The following is a 17774-nucleotide window of genomic DNA, read 5'->3' as shown; positions in this document are numbered from 1 at the left end:
CGAGACAACTGGAGCAGTTTGCTCATGAGGAGTGGGCCAAAATACCTGTTGAGAGGTGCAGAAGTCTCATTGACAGTTACAGGAATTGTTGGATTGCAGTGATTGCCTCAAAAGGTTGTTCAACAAAATTTAAGTTAAGAAGAGAACCATCATTTCTGTCCAGGCCTATTTCATGAGGTTAATTTTTTTTTAAATTCTGTGGAAGCAGAAAAGCAATGTCTGACTTTCATTTGTTCATTTTCAAAGATTTTTAATTTATCAGATTCAAGTTATTTCTGTGACCATTGTGGGTTTTTCATTCATTAAACAAGGAGTACCAACAATTTTGACCACGTGTGTAGTGTAAGTGTACATGTAATACACTGACTCACCAGGAATCATCTCTGCAGAAAATAACACACAGCTATCAATAACTGATCTCTTCTAGAGAATATTCCCACTTTCCCCCCCCCGACTTCTACACTACACCAGTTGAAGAAAAAAAGCAGCATAGTGCACAGTAACAGGACCCCTCTATTGTCCCATCCCATGGAAAACAATTTCCTAAAAAGTAAATTATATTACAGAAGTAATAATTTAATAATAATAATAGGAATCTACAGTAATAATGTTCCCCACTGGCCACCATAAACTAATAAAGTATGTTCCTCAATCTGGCCCCCAAACAGTAATTAAGTCCCTTGTCCAGCCAGGCACCCCCATATGTCCCTTCTGGCCCCCATATGGCCAGGGTGGCCTCTCCATATATTTATCCTAGCCCACGTGTATCAAGCCTGCCCTCCCCCTCATATATCCATCTTGACACCCCCCTGCATATATCCCTTCTGGCCCTCATTTGTCCAGTGTGACCCCCTCCATATATTTATCCTAGCACACGTGTGTCGAGCCTGCCCCCTCCCATATACCCATGCTAGCCCCCCTTGTGGCCAGCCTGCCCCCCTACATATCCATCCTGGCCTCCATGTGTCCAGCCTGCCCCACCCATATATCCATCCTGGCCTCCATATGTCCAGCCTGCCCCACCCATATATCCATCCTGGCCTCCATGTGTCCAGCCTGCTCCTCCTACATATCCATCCTGACCTCCATGTGTCCAGCCTGCCCCCTCATATATCCATCCTGCCCTTCCCCCCTGCATATATCCATTCTGACACCCCCCATATATCCAGCGTGCCCCTCCATATATTTATACTAGCACACGTGTATCGAGCCTGCCCCCCCACATATCCATCCTAGCCCCCCATGTGTCCAGCCTGTCCACCCCATATATCCATCCTGGCCTCCATGTGTTCAGCCTGCCCCCCCCCATAGATCCATCCTGGCCTCTATGTGTTCAGCCTGCCCCTGCCCCCATAGATCCATCCTGGCCTCCATGTGTCCAGCCTGCCCGTTCCCATATATCCATCCTGGCCTCCATGAGTCCAGCCTGCCCCCCATATATCCATCCTGGCCTCCATGTGTCCAGCCTCCCCCCCATATATCCATCCTGACCTCCATGTGTCCAGTCTGCCCCCCCATATATCCATCCTGGCCTCCATGTGTCCAGCCTGCCCCCTCCATATATCCATCCTGGCCTCCACGTGTCCAGCCTGCCCCCCCATATATCCATCCTGGCCTTCATGTATCCAGCCTGCCCCCCCATATATCCATCCTGGCCTCCATGTGTCCAGCCTGCCCCCCATATATCCATCCTGCCCCCCATATATCCATCCTGGCCTCCATGTGTCCAGCCTGCCCCCCATATATCCATCCTGGCCTCCATGTGTCCAGCCTGCCCCCCCATATATCCATCTTGGCCTCCATGGGTCCAGCCTGCCCCGCATATACCCATCCTGCCCCCCCTTTGCCTGGGTCCAGCCAAGGTTACACCTTGTGTGTCCAGCCAGGGTTCCCCCTTGTGTGTCCAGCCAGGGTTCCCCCTTGTGTGTCCATCCATGGCCCCCCTTGTGTGTCCATCCAGGGCCCCCCCCTTGTGTGTCCAGCCAGGGCTCCCCCTTGTGTGTCCAGCCAGGGCCCCCCCTTGTGTGTCCAGTCGGGCCCCCCCTTGTGTGTCCAGCCAGGGTTCCCCCTTGTGTGTCCAGCCAGGGCTCCCCCCTCGTGTGTCCAGCTTGGCCCCCCTCGTGTGTCCAGCCAGGGTTCCCCCTTGTGTGTCCATCCAGGGTTCCCCCAGGGATTGAAGCTTGAAGAGGGCAATTTGCATATTCCAGGTGCCTTCTGGGAAAAGCGAAGAGTCTCCTTCAGCTAGAAGATCGTTGGGTACAGCCGGGACCAGCTGCTTGGAAAGCATCGCCAAACCAGGGATTGAAGCTTGAAGAGGGCAATTTGCATATTCCAGGTGCCTTCTGGGAAAAGCGAAGAGTCTCCTTCAGCTAGAAGATCGTTGGGTACAGCCGGGACCAGCTGCTTGGAAAGCATCGCCAAACCAGGGATTGAAGCTTGAAGAGGGCAATTTGCATATTCCAGGTGCCTTCTGGGAAAAGCGAAGAGTCTCCTTCAGCTAGAAGATTGTTGGGTACAGCCGGGACCAGCTGCTTGGAAAGCATCGCCAAACCAGGGATTGAAGCTTGAAGAGGGCAATTTGCATATTCCAGGTGCCTTCTGGGAAAAGCGAAGAGTCTCCTTCAGCTAGAAGATCGTTGGGGTATCACAAGAAAGAAGACAGACATCAAGTCAGCAGGGACAAGGAGCAGCATGGCAGATGTGACAACCTACATGGTGAGCTGCAACATGTGCTACATGTTCACAGATCGACCAGAAGCTGAAACCAACTTCACCTGCCAGAAGTGCAGACTACTGGCTCTTTTAGAAGAAAAGGTGCGGGGACTGGAAGAAAGAATTGCGACATTAAAACTCATCAAGGAAAATGAAGACTTCCTGGACAGAACAGAAGCGTCACTACTGGTCACAGAAAGTGAAGGAAGCGTCAGAGAACCTCCAGAGGCAGACAAGTGGAGGCAAGTGACCAAAAGAAGCAAGAAGACCATGGAGACACCACCAACCACACAACTGAGAAACAGATTCCAAGGACTTGTGGAGGACGAAGATGGCACACCTAAGGATGAGGAACTACCAGCAAGCAAAAAAGAAAAGAGTACCCAGAAACACCCAGAAGCGACAAGAAAAAGGACAGCCAAGAAGGGAAGAAGAGTGGTGGTGGTGGGAGACTCACTACTGAGAGGAACAGAAGCAGCTATCTGCAGACCGGACATAACCGCAAGAGAAGTATGCTGCCTCCCAGGGGCGAAGATCAAGGATGTTACCGATAGGATACCAAAGCTCATCAGTCCCAAGGATGTCCACCCATTTCTTCTGATACATGTTGGCACCAATGACACGGCAAAGAAGGACCTACCGACAATCTGCAAGGACTTTGAAGTATTGGGGAAGAAAGTAAAAGAACTGGATGCGCAGGTAGTTTTTTCTTCTATCCTTCCAGTAGACGGGCATGGCGTCAGGAGATGGAACAGGATCCTTGATGTGAACAGCTGGCTGAGACGATGGTGCAGACAACAAGGATTTGGATTCCTGGACCACGGTGTGAATTACCTCTATGATGGACTCCTTGCCAGAGACGGACTACACCTCAACAAACCCGGGAAACACACATTCGCCAGGAGACTCGCAACACTCATCAGGAGGGCGTTAAACTAGAAGAAGAGGGGATGGGAAGAAAAACGCCGGACATGAACATGCAACCAGAGGACATACTAATGAAAGATATGAAGTGCGACAAAGAAGGTCCAAGACAAGATACTTGGAAGGGAGGTAAGAAAATTTCTAATACAATCCACAGGGAGAAGATTGGAACAAAACAAAATCGTGTAAACTGCGTGCTAGCAAATGCCAGGAGCCTGACAAACAAGATGGATGAACTGGAAGCAGAAATATCTACAGGTAACTATGACATAGTGGGAATAACCGAGACATGGTTGGATGAAAGCTATGACTGGGCAGTTAACTTACAGGGTTACAGTCTGTTTAGAAGGGATCGAAGAAATCGGAAAGGGGGTGGAGTCTGTCTATATGTAAAGACGTGTCTAAAGCCTACAATACGGGAGGATGTATGGGAGGGAAATGAGGAGGTCGAGTCCTTATGGGTGGAGATACATGGGGCAAAAAACAATAATAAAATTATCATAGGAGTCTGTTATAAACCACCAAATATAGCAGAAGCCACGGAAAGTCTATTAATGAGACAAATAGACGAAGTAGCAAAAAATAACGAGGTGATTATTATGGGGGACTTCAACTACCCCGATATAGACTGGGAAACCGAAAGCTGTAGATCTCAGAAAGGAAACAGGTTTCTGTCAATTATCAAAGACAATTATTTGTCACAACTTGTGCAGGAACCAACTAGAGGGACGGCCCTTTTAGACTTAATATTAACTAACAGGCCAGACAGAATAACTGAGGTGCAGGTCGGGGGGCACCTGGGAAATAGTGACCACAACATTATACAATTCCACATGTGCTTCAGTAGGGTGCCCAGCAAGGGAGTCACAAAAACACTGAACTTCAGGAGGGCAAAGTTTGATCAGCTAAGGGATGCCCTTCACCTTATAGACTGGGATAGTATCTTCAGTAATAGGAGCACGGATAGAAAATGGGAAATTTTCAAAACAGTCCTACATAGTCACTGTAGAAGGTACATACCTTATGGGAATAAAAGGGCTAGGAATAGGAGGAAGCCAATGTGGCTAAATAAGGAAGTCAAGAGGGCAATGAAAAACAAAAAAAGGGCTTTCGGTAAACTTAAACAAGAAGGCAGCGAGGAAGCGCTAATAACTTATAGGGAAAAAAACAAAATCTGTAAGAAACAAATAAGAATAGCAAAAGAGGAGACAGAGAGACTAATTGCCAAAGAAAGTAAAACGAATCCCAAACTGTTCTTTAACTATATAAACAGTAAAAGGATTAAAACTGATGGAGTTGGCCCATTGAAAAATAACCTGGGTAAAATCATAGAGGGCGATGAGGGTAAAGCAAACCTACTCAATAGCTTCTTCTCCACTGTTTTCACAAAAGAAAACAATTTATCGGAGGAAATGCAAAGTGATAAAGTAAACCCTCCGCTAAATATCACCCACCTAACCCAGGAGGAAGTTCAGAAACGCCTAAATAATATCAAAATAGACAAGTCACCAGGCCCAGATGGCATACACCCCCGGGTACTAAAAGAATTAAGTAATGTGATAGACAGACCGCTGTATCTTATATTCAAGCACTCTTTATAGACAGGGACTGCCCCACTAGACTGGCGCCAAGCAAATGTGGTACCAATATTCAAAAAGGGGTCTAAAAGTGACCCTGGGAACTATAGACCAGTCAGCTTAACGTCTGTTGTGGGTAAATTGTTTGAAGGATTTCTTAGAGATGCTATTGTACAATATCTTAATGATAATAACTGTCTAACTCCATATCAACATGGATTCATGAGAGATCGCTCCTGCCAAACAAACCTGATTGCCTTCTACGAGGAGGTGAGCTCACAGCTGGACCGGGGAGAGTCAGTGGATGTTGTATACCTTGACTTCTCCAAAGCGTTTGATACCGTGCCACACAAAAGGTTGGTATATAAAATGAGAATGCTTGGTCTGGGGGATAATGTGTGCAAGTGGGTAAATAGCTGGCTGAGTGATAGAAAGCAGAGGGTGGTTATCAATGGAGTAAGCTCAGGGGGTGTCAGGGTTACTAGCGGGGTGCCTCAAGGGTCTGTCTTGGGCCCTATATTATTTAATATATTTATTAATGATCTAGTGGAAGGGTTGCATAGTAAAATAGCAATATTTGCAGATGATACTAAACTTTGTAAAGTAGTTAACACAGATGAGGATAGGGCACAGCTACAGGAGGATTTAGATAAATTGGGGAGTTGGGCCAAAAAATGGCAAATGGGGTTCAATGCCAATAAATGTAAGGTCATGCACATGGGAAAGAAAAACAGCAGTCACCCATACATATTAAACGGGAAAACGTTGGGGAAATCTGACATGGAGAAGGACCTGGGCGTCTTGGTTAATAGCAAATTAAATTGGAGTGCCCAGTGTCAGGCAGCAGCTGCGAAGGCAAATAGAGTCATGGCATGCATCAGAAGAGGAATAGGGGCATATGATGAGAACATTGTTCTTCCTCTGTATAAAGCGCTGGTAAGGCCGCACTTAGAATATTGTGCACAGTTCTGGGCTCCGGTGCTCAGGAAAGACATATTGGAGCTAGAGAGGGTACAAAGGAGGGCGACTAAGGTAATAAAGGGAATGGAGGGACTAGAATACCCAGAGAGGTTGTCAAAATTAGGCCTATTTACGTTGGAAAAGAGAAGGCTTAGGGGAGACCTCATAAACATGTATAAATACATCAGGGGGCAGTACAGAGATCTCTCCCATGACCTGTTTATACCAAGGATGGTGACAAAGACGAGGGGGCACACTATGCGTCTGGAGGAAAGGAGGTTCCTGCACCAGCATAGAAGGGGATTCTTTACGGTCAGAGCCGTGAGACTCTGGAACTCTCTGGGAGAGGAAGTGGTGATGTCCAACTCACTTAATGAGTTCAAGAGAGGCCTGGACGCCTTTCTTGAGAACAATAAAATTACATCTTATGCTTAGTGATAGTTAATTAATCCAGATTGGTGTCGGGAAGTGAATTTTTTCCTCAATGATGTCAATTGGCCTATACCGCATGTTTTTTTTTTGTTTGTTTTGTTTTTTTTTTGCGTTCCCCTGGATCAACGCTGCGGAATAGCTGCAGTGCACAAGAAATAGGCAGAACTGGATGGACGCTTGTCTTTTTTCGGCCTTATAAACTATGTAACTATGTAACTATGTGTCCAGCCAGGTCCCCACCTTGTGTGTCCAGCCAGGGCCCCCCCTTGTGTGTCCAGCCAGGGTTCCCCCTTGTGTGTCCAGCCAGGGTTCCCCCTTGTGTGTACAGCCAGGGCACTTCCTTGCGTGTTCAGTCGGCTCCCCCCTTGTGTGTACAGCTGGGCCCCCCCTTGTGTGTCCAGCCAGGGTTCCCCCTTGTGTGTCCAGCCAGGGTTCCCCCCTTGTGTGTCCAGCCAGGGTTCCCCCCTTGTGTGTCCAGCCAGGAACCCCCCCCATTTGTGTCCAGTCGGCTCCCTCCTTGTGTGTCCAGCCAGGCTACTCCCTTGTGTGTCCAGCTGGGCCCCCCTTGTGTGTCCAGCCAGGGTTCCCCCTTGTGTGTACTGCCAGGGTTCCCCCCTTGTGTGTCCAGCCAGTACCCCCCCTTTTGTGTCCAGTTGGCTCCCTCCTTGTGTGTCCAGCCAGGCTACCCCCTTGTGTGTCCAGCTGGGCCCCTCTTGTGTGTCCAGCCAGGCTACCCCCTTGTGTGTCCAGCTGGGCACCCCTTGTGTGTACAGCCAGGGTTCCCCCTTGTGTGCTTGTGTGTCCAGCCAGGGTTCCCTCCTTTTGTGTCCAGCCAGGACCCCCCCTTTTTGTCCAGTCGGCTCCCCCCTTGTGTGTCCAGCCAGGCTACCACCTTGTGTGTCCAGCCAGGCTACCCCCTTGTGTGTCCAGCTGGGCCCCCCTTGTGTGTCCAGCTGGGCATCCCCGTGTGTGTCCAGCTGGGCTCCCCCTTGTGTGTTCAGCCAGGGGTCCAGATCATTACACACACACACACACACACACACACACCTCTTACCTTCCTGCGCTCCCATGTGGTGTCCTCCTTCTCCTGAGTTGTGCACCTCCTTCACAGCAGGCGCATGATGATGCGCCGCGGTGGTTCAGGTAATGAATAGAGATGAGCGTTGTTCTACTCGAACTGTTCGCCAATCTCAAATTCGAGCTGTTTTGGGCGGTGTTCGAGCCGTTCGGCGAACACGAACAATTTGATAAAAATTCGGCTGTTCGAGGTTATGTTCGATAACTGTTCGTGCACCAAAATCATAACTGGATTTTTTCTCAGTAATGATGAAAATTAATGTTAATACGCAGTTTGAGTGTACAGCGGGGTGGGGGGAGGGGCAGGGGATGGATCTCTGCAGGAACAATGAAGATCTCCATTTTTTTTTCTCTTTCCCGCATTTGCAGTGGGGAGGTGCAATCTGTCAGCCTATCAGCAGCGCACACACGGAGCGAAGTGCTTTTTTTCACACAAGCAAGGGCATGTGTCATTGGCAGTGTATGTCACATGTCCTTGCCCTATAAGACCAAGCCATTTTCCCCGTCGCCACCATTTTCTCACTGCTGCAGCTGCGTGTTAGACGGCACCGCTGTTGCTGTGTGCGCTATACCTTGTTAATTTCAAGCCAATTTTCGCACAAATATACAGATAGCTTGGGAGTAGGGAATAGTTGTGATTGCAGTCCTTTTAAGGACTAGGTTACAGCATTTCCTACGACTTTTATCAGGGAGGTCTGTGCTCTTAAATAGATAGGTTGTGGGAGTAAAGACTAATTGTAATTGGAGTCCTTTTCAGGACTAGGTTACATCAGTTCCTATCAGTTTTTGCCAGGCAGGTCTGTGCCAGTGCTGTGCAAGTTTTTTTCACAGCATTTGGCTGAATCTAGCAAAGCTAATCCTTTTTGGCCTATTGCAGAGTGTGTTAGTCAGTGGAGTAGCCTATCTGTGCTGCAAGATATACCAACTGTGTATAGAATACAAATTTTTTTACTGCACCTAGTGAAGTAAAATCTTTTGGGCATAGCATCATTCTATTAGTCCATCTATACTGACCTCCATCAGTTTGCAAATTAAAACTAATTTTTATCTGCATCTACAGTACCTCTGAAAAAATATTTGGGCTTCTAGCTGTGTGTGGGACTTGTTATATTAGTCCATCTATACTGACCTCCATCAGGTTGCAAACTGAATATATTTTTTTCTGCATCTACCTCTGAAAAAATATTTGGGCTTCTAGCTGTGTGTGGGACTTGTTGTATTAGTCCATCTATACTGACCTCCATCAGGTTGCAAATTAAAAATAATTTGGATCTGCATCTACAGTACCTCTGAAAAAATATTTGGGCTTCTAGCTGTGTGTGGGACTTGTTGTATTAGTCCATCTATACTGACCTCCATCAGGTTGCAAACTGAATATATTTTTTTCTGCATCTACCTCTGAAAAAATATTTGGGCTTCTAGCTGTGTGTGGGTCTTCTTCTATTAATCCATCTATACTGACCTCCATCAGGTTGCAAACTGAATATAATTTTTTTCTGCATCTAGCTCTGAAAAAATATTTGGCCTTCTAGCAGTGTGTCGGACTTTCTCTATTAGTCCATCTATACTGACCTCCATCAGGTTGCAAATTAAAAATAATTTGTATCTGCATCTACAGTACCTCTGAAAAAATATTTGGGCTTCTAGCTGTGTGTGGGACTTGTTGTATTAGTCCATCTATACTGACCTCCATCAGGTTGCAAACTGAATATATTTTTTTCTGCATCTACCTCTGAAAAAATATTTGGGCTTCTAGCTGTGTGTGGGTCTTGTTCTATTAATCCATCTATACTGACCTCCATCAGGTTGCAAACTGAATATAATTTTTTTCTGCATCTAGCTCTGAAAAAATATTTGGCCTTCTAGCAGTGTGTCGGACTTTCTCTATTAGTCCATCTATACTGACCTCCATCAGGTTGCAAATTAAAAATAATTTGTATCTGCATCTACAGCACCTCTGAAAAAATATTTGGGCTTCTAGCTGTGTGTGGGACTTGTTGTATTAGTCCATCTATACTGACCTCCATCAGGTTGCAAACTGAATATATTTTTTTCTGCATCTACCTCTGAAAAAATATTTGGGCTTCTAGCTGTGTGTGGGACTTGTTGTATTAGTCCATCTATACTGACCTCCATCAGGTTGCAAATTAAAAATAATTTGTATCTGCATCTACAGTACCTCTGAAAAAATATTTGGGCTTCTAGCTGTGTGTGGGACTTGTTGTATTAGTCCATCTATACTGACCTCCATCAGGTTGCAAATTAAAAATAATTTTTATCTGCATCTACAGTACCTCTGAAAAAATATTTGGGCTTCTAGCTGTGTGTGGGTCTTGTTCTATTAATCCATCTATACTGACCTCCATCAGGTTGCAAACTGAATATAATTTTTTTCTGCATCTAGCTCTGAAAAAATATTTGGCCTTCTAGCAGTGTGTCGGACTTTCTCTATTAGTCCATCTATACTGACCTCCATCAGGTTGCAAATTAAAAATAATTTTTATCTGCATCTACAGTACCTCTGAAAAAATATTTGGGCTTCTAGCTGTGTGTGGGACTTGTTGTATTAGTCCATCTATACTGACCTCCATCAGGTTGCAAATTAAAAATAATTTGTATCTGCATCTACAGTACCTCTGAAAAAATATTTGGGCTTCTAGCAGTGTGTGGGGCTATTTGTATTAGTCCATCTATACTGACCTCCATCAGGTTGCAAACTGAATATATTTTTTTCTGCATCTAACCCAGCCAATAGTTTTGGCCTAATACCACAGTTTGGCCACTCAGCTCTGCTCGGTTACCATCCATTGTTTTTTTGTGCAAACAACTCCAGAGTTGTGAATTAGTTAACCACCAAAATGAGTGGAAAAAGGCCTGCTGCTGGTGGAAAGGGGAATAGGCGTGTTGGGAAGGGGAAAAAAGGTCGTGTCCGTGGGGTAGGTGTTAAAGCAACAGTAACATCTGCAGAAGAAAGACCATCTTCCAGCCAAACTAAAATGTCTACTTCTTTTAGCGGACAATGTGATAAGATCCCTTTCTTACGGCCACGCCAATCGCTACAAATTCCAGATGAGGCACAAAAACAGCAGGTGCTTCAACGGATATCAAGTGCTCCTTTAAGTGGGCTCTCCTCCACATCAACTTCAACATCACAAATACTCCAGTCCTCAAAGGTGTCACCCAAATCGCACTTGCTTCCTCACAGCTCCCAAATCTCCAGCTGCCCGTCTGAGTATGAGGTAGAACAGATGGTTGAATCTGCAGAGGTGTTTACTCATACTATAGCCTGGGAATCAGAGGTCGACTCCAGCGCTTCTGTGAATCCAGACGAGGAAATGATCTGCACTGATGCCCAGAATCTTTATGAGTCGGATCCAGGACCAGACGCAGAAGGTTCTGACCATAATGTAGACCCTCATTCCCAAACTGTAACTCCTGTTGGTGGAGACAATGAGGAAGACGATGATGAGACTCAAATACCTGATTGGAGCGACAACTTTAGTTTTTTGTCAGGGCAGGAACAGGTTGGCTCTGAGGACGACAGGTGTGATAACACACAGGGTGATGATGATGAGGTTGGAGATCCCACTTACTGTCAACCCACAGTCAGCCAAGAGATGAGGTCAGCAGAGGAGGTGGAGGAAGATGCTAGTGACGACGAGGTCAGGTTGCGCCTTCCTGGACAGAGACGTAGTACTGGAAGCACGTCAACAACTGCATCCTCAAACACAACTCTGCCTCTCACCACAAGTCGTGGTGGCTCTTCAGGTCGCATGGGTGCTAAGCCTTGCATAGCCTGGGCATTTTTTCAGATCGATAAAGATGACCCAACTCGTGTTATCTGTAACATTTGTCAGCAAAAGCTAAGTAGAGGCCAAAAAATACATAGTTTGAGTACTTCATGCATGAACCGGCACATGGACATGAAGCATAAGTTGCAATGGGAAGCTCAGTGTGCTACAATGCGGCCTAGCTGGCCGGGCCAACCACCGTCTGCCATATCTTGTGCATCCGCGGCCTCTTCATCCTCTGTGACTGGGGGGACAGCAGTCACACCTGTTTTGGGGCGCAGACCTGCCACCTCTTTACCCGCAACAGCCAGCGTGATTGGCAGGTCATCATTTTCTTTGGAGGTGGTAACAGCAGCTGGTGTTGAGCGCTGTCCGACATCGATAGCACCACCTTTGGATTAAGGCAACCTAACATGTCCGCCTGCATCTTCCTCACAGACCGGCAGTTTGCCGGGGACACCCTTATCAACCCCGTCTAAGCACAATAGCCAGCCCTCGGTCCCTCACATGTGGACAAGTAAAAGACCATTTCCTCCTAGCCATGAGAAAGCTAAGAGGTTGAATTTCACCATCTGCAAGCTCTTGGCTACAGAAATGCTGCCTTTCTGCCTGGTGGACACAGAGGATTTTCGAGACCTTATGTCCGTCGCAGTGCCCCAGTACCAGATGCCCAGTCGGCACTACTTCTCAAAGAAAGGTGTGCCTGCGCTCCACCAGCATGTCGCACACAACATCACCGCTTCTTTGAGAAACTCTGTGTGTGACAGCGTGCATTTCACCACAGACACTTGGACGAGTAGGCATGGACAGGGGCGTTACATGTCGCTGACTGGGCACTGGGTAACTATGGTGACAGCAGGACAAGGGGCTGCTGTCCAAGTCTTGCCGTCCCCACGAGTTGTGCGTCAATCCTCTTTATGTCAAAGTTCCTCCACTGCTTCTGCCTCCTCAACCTCCTCTCGGTCTTCCACCTGCACCCAAAGCCTGTCTGGTCATGCCACAAGCTTTCTAACTGCGCAGAAGGGATCCTGCACACCTCCTTACTATGCTGGCAGTAGGGCTCAACGTCATCAGGCGGTTTTTACATTGAAATGTCTGGGAAATGTGAGTCACACAGCTGAGGAGTTGTGGTCAGCTCTGGAGAACCAATTTCATGAATGGTTGTCTCCACTGGACCTGAAACCAGGGAAGGCCGTGTGCGACAATACTGCAAACCTGGGTGCGGCCCTTCGCCGGGGCAATGTCACACACGTGCCTTGTATGGCTCACGTGTTGAACCTGGTTGTCCAGCAATTTTTAGCCCACTATCCCAGACTAGATGGCCTTCTGCAGAGGGCACGGTCGCTGTGTGCTCACTTCCGCCGTTTGCATCCCGCAGCTCAGCGACTTACATCTCTACAGAAGTCGTTGGGCCTGCCACTTCACCGGCTAAAATGCGATGTGCCTACCCGGTGGAATTCAACTCTGCACATGTTGCAGCGACTGTGGCAGCACCGACAAGCCCTGGTGCAATACGTTCTGACGTATAGCCTGGGCCAACGAGATTCAGAGGTGGGGCAAATCACGCTGGAGGAGTGGTCTCAGATCAGGGACCTATGCACCCTTCTGCACAGTTTTGAAATGGCGACGAAGATGTTTAGTGCTGACGATGCCATTATCAGCATGACTATTCCGGTGATTTACATGCTGGAGCACATGTTAAACAGAATTCGGAGTCAGGTGGTGGCACAAGAGGAGGTGGAGGAAGTAGAGGAGGAGGAGTTGTATGCGGAAGGGCTAACATCTGCAAGGTCCAGACGGTCGGCAGCACCAAGGCGGCAGGCATGTGAGGGTGGGGGAGATGGTTTTACCAGGGCGCATGGTAGCAGCCAAACTAGTGAAGAAGGTGCAGGAGCCCAGGAAGAAGTGGAGGACGAACTGATGGAAGACTCATCAGATGAGGGAGACCTTGATCACATTTCTGTTGTGCGAGGTTGGGGGGAGAGGACAGAGGAAGGAAGCATGATTGTTACCTCGCCACCAACACAACAGGGACTTGGTGCTCCTGGATGCGCAACACACATGAGTGCCTTCTTGCTGCACTACCTGCAACATGACCCTCGAATTGTGAGAATTAGAAATAATCCTGACTACTGGGTTGCCACACTGTTAGATCCCCGGTACAAAAGTAAATTTGCAGAAATTATTCCTGCCATAGAAAGGGATGCACGCATGCAGGAGTATCAGCAGAGACTGTTGCAGAATCTTACATGTGCTTTTCCACAAAATACCAGTGGTGCACGTAGTGAATCTCACAGTTCCAACTTGCCAACCGTGGGACCGTCAAGTGTTCAGCACTCCAACCGTAACAGAACCACAGTATCTGGTGGTAACATCAATTTTGCGGAATCATTTCACCACTTTTTTAGCCCATCCTTTGCAAGGCCACAGGAGACAAGAAGTCTGACACATAGTCAACGCCTAGAGACGATGGTACAGGAGTATCTCCAAGTAAACATTGAAGCCACGACTGTGTCACTGAACCCTTGCTCTTTTTGGGCTTCCAATCTGGATAAATGGCCGGAGCTAGCCACTTACGCCTTGAAGATCTTGTCATGCCCCGCAACCAGCGTTCTGTCTGAACGTGTGTTCAGCGCTGCTGGTGGTGTGCTGACAGATAAGCGCACGCGGCTCTCCACTGATAATGTAGACAGACTCACGTTCATAAAGATGAACAAATCATGGATCCGAAACGACTTTTCTACCCCTGTGTCATCCTGGGGAGAGTAAAAGCTTGATGATTGGTTAAAATCACCCTACCAACCGTTTTAAGCTTTCAAATTACTAATCATGTTTATCTGTATCTTGACTGGAAAATAATTTGGGCTTTGTAGCAGTGTGCAGCACTGATCCTATTAGGCCATCTATAATAAGCTCCACCAGATTTAAAATTAAAAATAATTTTTAGCTGCATCTAGCCCGGAAAATAATTTTGGGGCTCCGAGATGCGCAAGACACATAAGTGCCTTCTTGCTGCACTACCTGCAGCATGACCCTCATATTGTCAGAATTCGAAGTAATCATGACTACTGGGTTGCCACACTCTTAGATCCCCCAAACTTTTCGATCAACCTTTTCATTTTAATAAAGACCAAAAAAATGGTCATTTTTGAAATTATAAGCATTAGCAGGTTGTTAGAAACTGAAATCAAACAGTTTTCAACTCAAAACTTTATTCTAGGTGATGTTACATTTTCACATAGGACCCCTTGTTCGAAAGGAGCTTCTGAACTCTCTCGTCCATTGAATTTGTCAGGTTTTGGATGGTTTCTGCTTCAATTGTTTTGCATGAGGACAGAATACCCTCCCAGAGCTGTTGCTTAGATGTGAACTGCCTCCCGCCATCATAGACACTCCTTTTAATGATGCTCCAAAGGTTTTGAATGGGGTAGAGGTCAGGGGAGCATGGGGGTCACACCATAAGTTTGTCCCCTTTTATGCCCATATCAGCCAGAGATGCAGATGTTTTATGTGCAGCATGAGATGGTGCATTATCATGCAGAAAAATGATCTTGCTGTGAAATACACGGTTCTTCTTCTTGAACCATGGCAGGAAGTGCTGTTTGAGAAAATCCACATACATTATGGAGTTCATCTTTAGCGCCTTCAGGGATCCTAAAGGGGCCGACAATCTCTCTCCCCATGATTCCAGCCCAAAACATTACTCCACCTCCTCCTTGTTGGCGCTGTAGCCGTGTTTGCGTGGGGTGTCCATCAACCAGCCATCCTCCACTCCATCCATCTGGACCATCGTGCGCTGCACGGCACTCATCCGTGAACAAAACAGTTTTGAAATCAGTCTTCATGTAATGTTTGGCCCACTGGAGCCGTTTCTGCTTGTGTGAAATGGATAGAGGAGGTCGACAGGATGGCGCATGCACAGCTGCAAACCTCTGAAGGACCCTGCATCTTGTTGTTCGGGGGACGTTGGAGGCACAAGCAGCTTCAAAAACTTGTCTGCTGCTATGACAAGGCTTTTTTGCCGCTGCTCTTTCAACCTGACGTAATTGCCTGTAGGAAAGAGTCCTCAATTTGCCCTTATCAGCACGCACACGTGTGTACTGTGAATCAGCTACATACTTCTTGATTGCCAAGACACTTCATCCTGATCATCGCACAATGTTGATTGTAGTCATGCCTTGACCTAAACACTCCACAATTTGTTGCTTCTCAGCAGCCGACACATCCTTTTTCTTTCCCATTTTGGCAGAAAATGTAGGCTGCTGAATAATGTGAGAGAGCCTTCTTAAGTAGTCTTGCCTTTCATTGGACACACCTGACAAACTAATTAGCACTGGTGTCTGCAATTGCTTACAGTGATATAAAGAGCCCTGACACACATCACCATCAATGAGTTTAACTGACAAACAAACAAATTCTTCCCTTATCACTCCTAAACACTTTTTGCATAATAATTTGGAACACAGTGTACATGTGCTTTTCCACAAAACACCAGTGGTTCACGTAGTGAATCTTACAGTTCTAACTTGCCAACCGTGGTCTGTATGGAGTTGTTCAATAAAGGGCCCAAAATTAAGATAACATAGATGGGAGAGGTCTCTATGAATAGGAATTCCTAAGTATTTGATACCCTGTGAGGGCCAGGCAAAGGGAAAGTTGGACTGGATGGAATCCTATATGGATTTGGGGAGGGAGACATCGAGGGCCTCAGACTTCGCTGCATTGATTTTAAAATTTGACCATGTAACAAAGTGATCTATTTCAGCCATAACAGCATGGATGGATATATGTGATTGAGTGATATATACTAGGACATCATCAGCAAATAGAGAGCACTTGTACTCGGTGCCTCCCACCTCAATCCACCTAATATTGGGGTTATGGCGAATTGATGAGAGCAGGTGCTCCGTCACTAGGATGTATAAGAGAGGGGACAGAGAACATCCCTGCCTTGTCCCATTGGTGATTGTGAAAGGTGATGAAAATGTTCTGACGCCTCCCCTGGGCCTTGGGACACCCGGAGCCGGACCCTTTTTGGTGGATGCTGGTGGTTGTAGTCTCCGTGGCGGCAACCCGGTTCCGTGGCTCAGGGCGGTCAAACCAGTGGCGGAACTATTTATGTGGTTTTGATGTTTAAATGTCCGACTGCGCCACCCGTGGATTGCGGTCAGAGTGAACCGCCGCTCCAGGGCAGACCGCTGAGGCTGGTGTTGTGGGTGCAGCAGAGCATAGCATAACTCCCCACGGGAGGAGTATAGCCTCAGGGCAGTGTATGCGGAGGATGGGGGTGATGGTGCAGGGCAGCAGCAGTAATGACACGGAGTCAGTGATGCAGTCCAGGGCCTTTACTCACAGTTCTTATTATCCAGACCACGTCTGCAGGTAACGGCTGCCCACGTCGTACTGTGCTCACCAGGTGAGGGGCTCAGACAACTCCCAGATAACTTTGGAGCGCTTCACAGGACCCCCTTTGTGTGTCCTTTGTCTGGCCTTTCTGACCAACCCTTCTGTCCGGCTGCCTCGGGCCTCCTCTTGGTAAACTTGGCGCCAGTTTCCCTGACCCTATGTGGTGCCTTCCTAGGGGGTGTAGCGAGGGGCTGCGCCACATAAAATGTCACAGCCTCCAGTTTCTAGCTGAGGGTCGTTTCCTGCCTCCACTAGTTTCGGGGACCGGTCTCCCCCTTTGGCCTGACCCCTCCACGCAGGTGGATTCTGGCGTGCGGTGGCGACTCGCCCGTCCGCACCCCTGAGATCCCTTCTTTCCTCGTTCCTGGAGCCTTCTCCGCTCCTCTTCCTTCCTTCTCCCTCTTCCAGGCCTGGGCCTCTATTACTAGGCCCGCCTCCGGAGCAGAGCTCATGCAGAGCCCCTGCTCCCTGCCACTTCTGCTCAGACTTCTCTGCACTGAACTAAGATGGTGCCCACCTTTTATACTCCCTTCTCAATGCACCCAGGAACTGCTTCCTCCCTGCTCCTGCACTACAGGGTTCCCCTTCCTCAGTGTTCCCTCCCCCCACTCCAGCCAGGGACAGGGACTGTCGTGCCCATCTCAGGGGCATATTGGTCGCCCTGCCCCACGGCAATGTGGTGTAATGCATGCAGGTGTCGGGTCCTGATCCACACTACATCCTTACCTGAGAGTGAGATATCACACCTCTGGGTGAGGTTCAATACCTCTGTAGCAACCGAGCCCTCAGGGTGCTACAGTTCCATTTATCTTCAGCCTAGGTGACGTATTGCCATACAGGGCCGTGATTTTGGCTATAAAAGGGTCCCCTAGACCCCTACCCCAAGCTTTTTAAG

Source organism: Phyllobates terribilis, unplaced genomic scaffold (assembly GCF_046119375.1).
Source record: "Phyllobates terribilis strain yellow unplaced genomic scaffold, ASM4611937v1 Scaffold_11__3_contigs__length_659146591, whole genome shotgun sequence".
NCBI classification, from domain to species: domain Eukaryota; kingdom Metazoa; phylum Chordata; class Amphibia; order Anura; family Dendrobatidae; genus Phyllobates; species Phyllobates terribilis.
The sequence above is the reverse complement of the archived record's forward strand: the minus strand, read 5'-3'. Positions refer to the sequence as shown.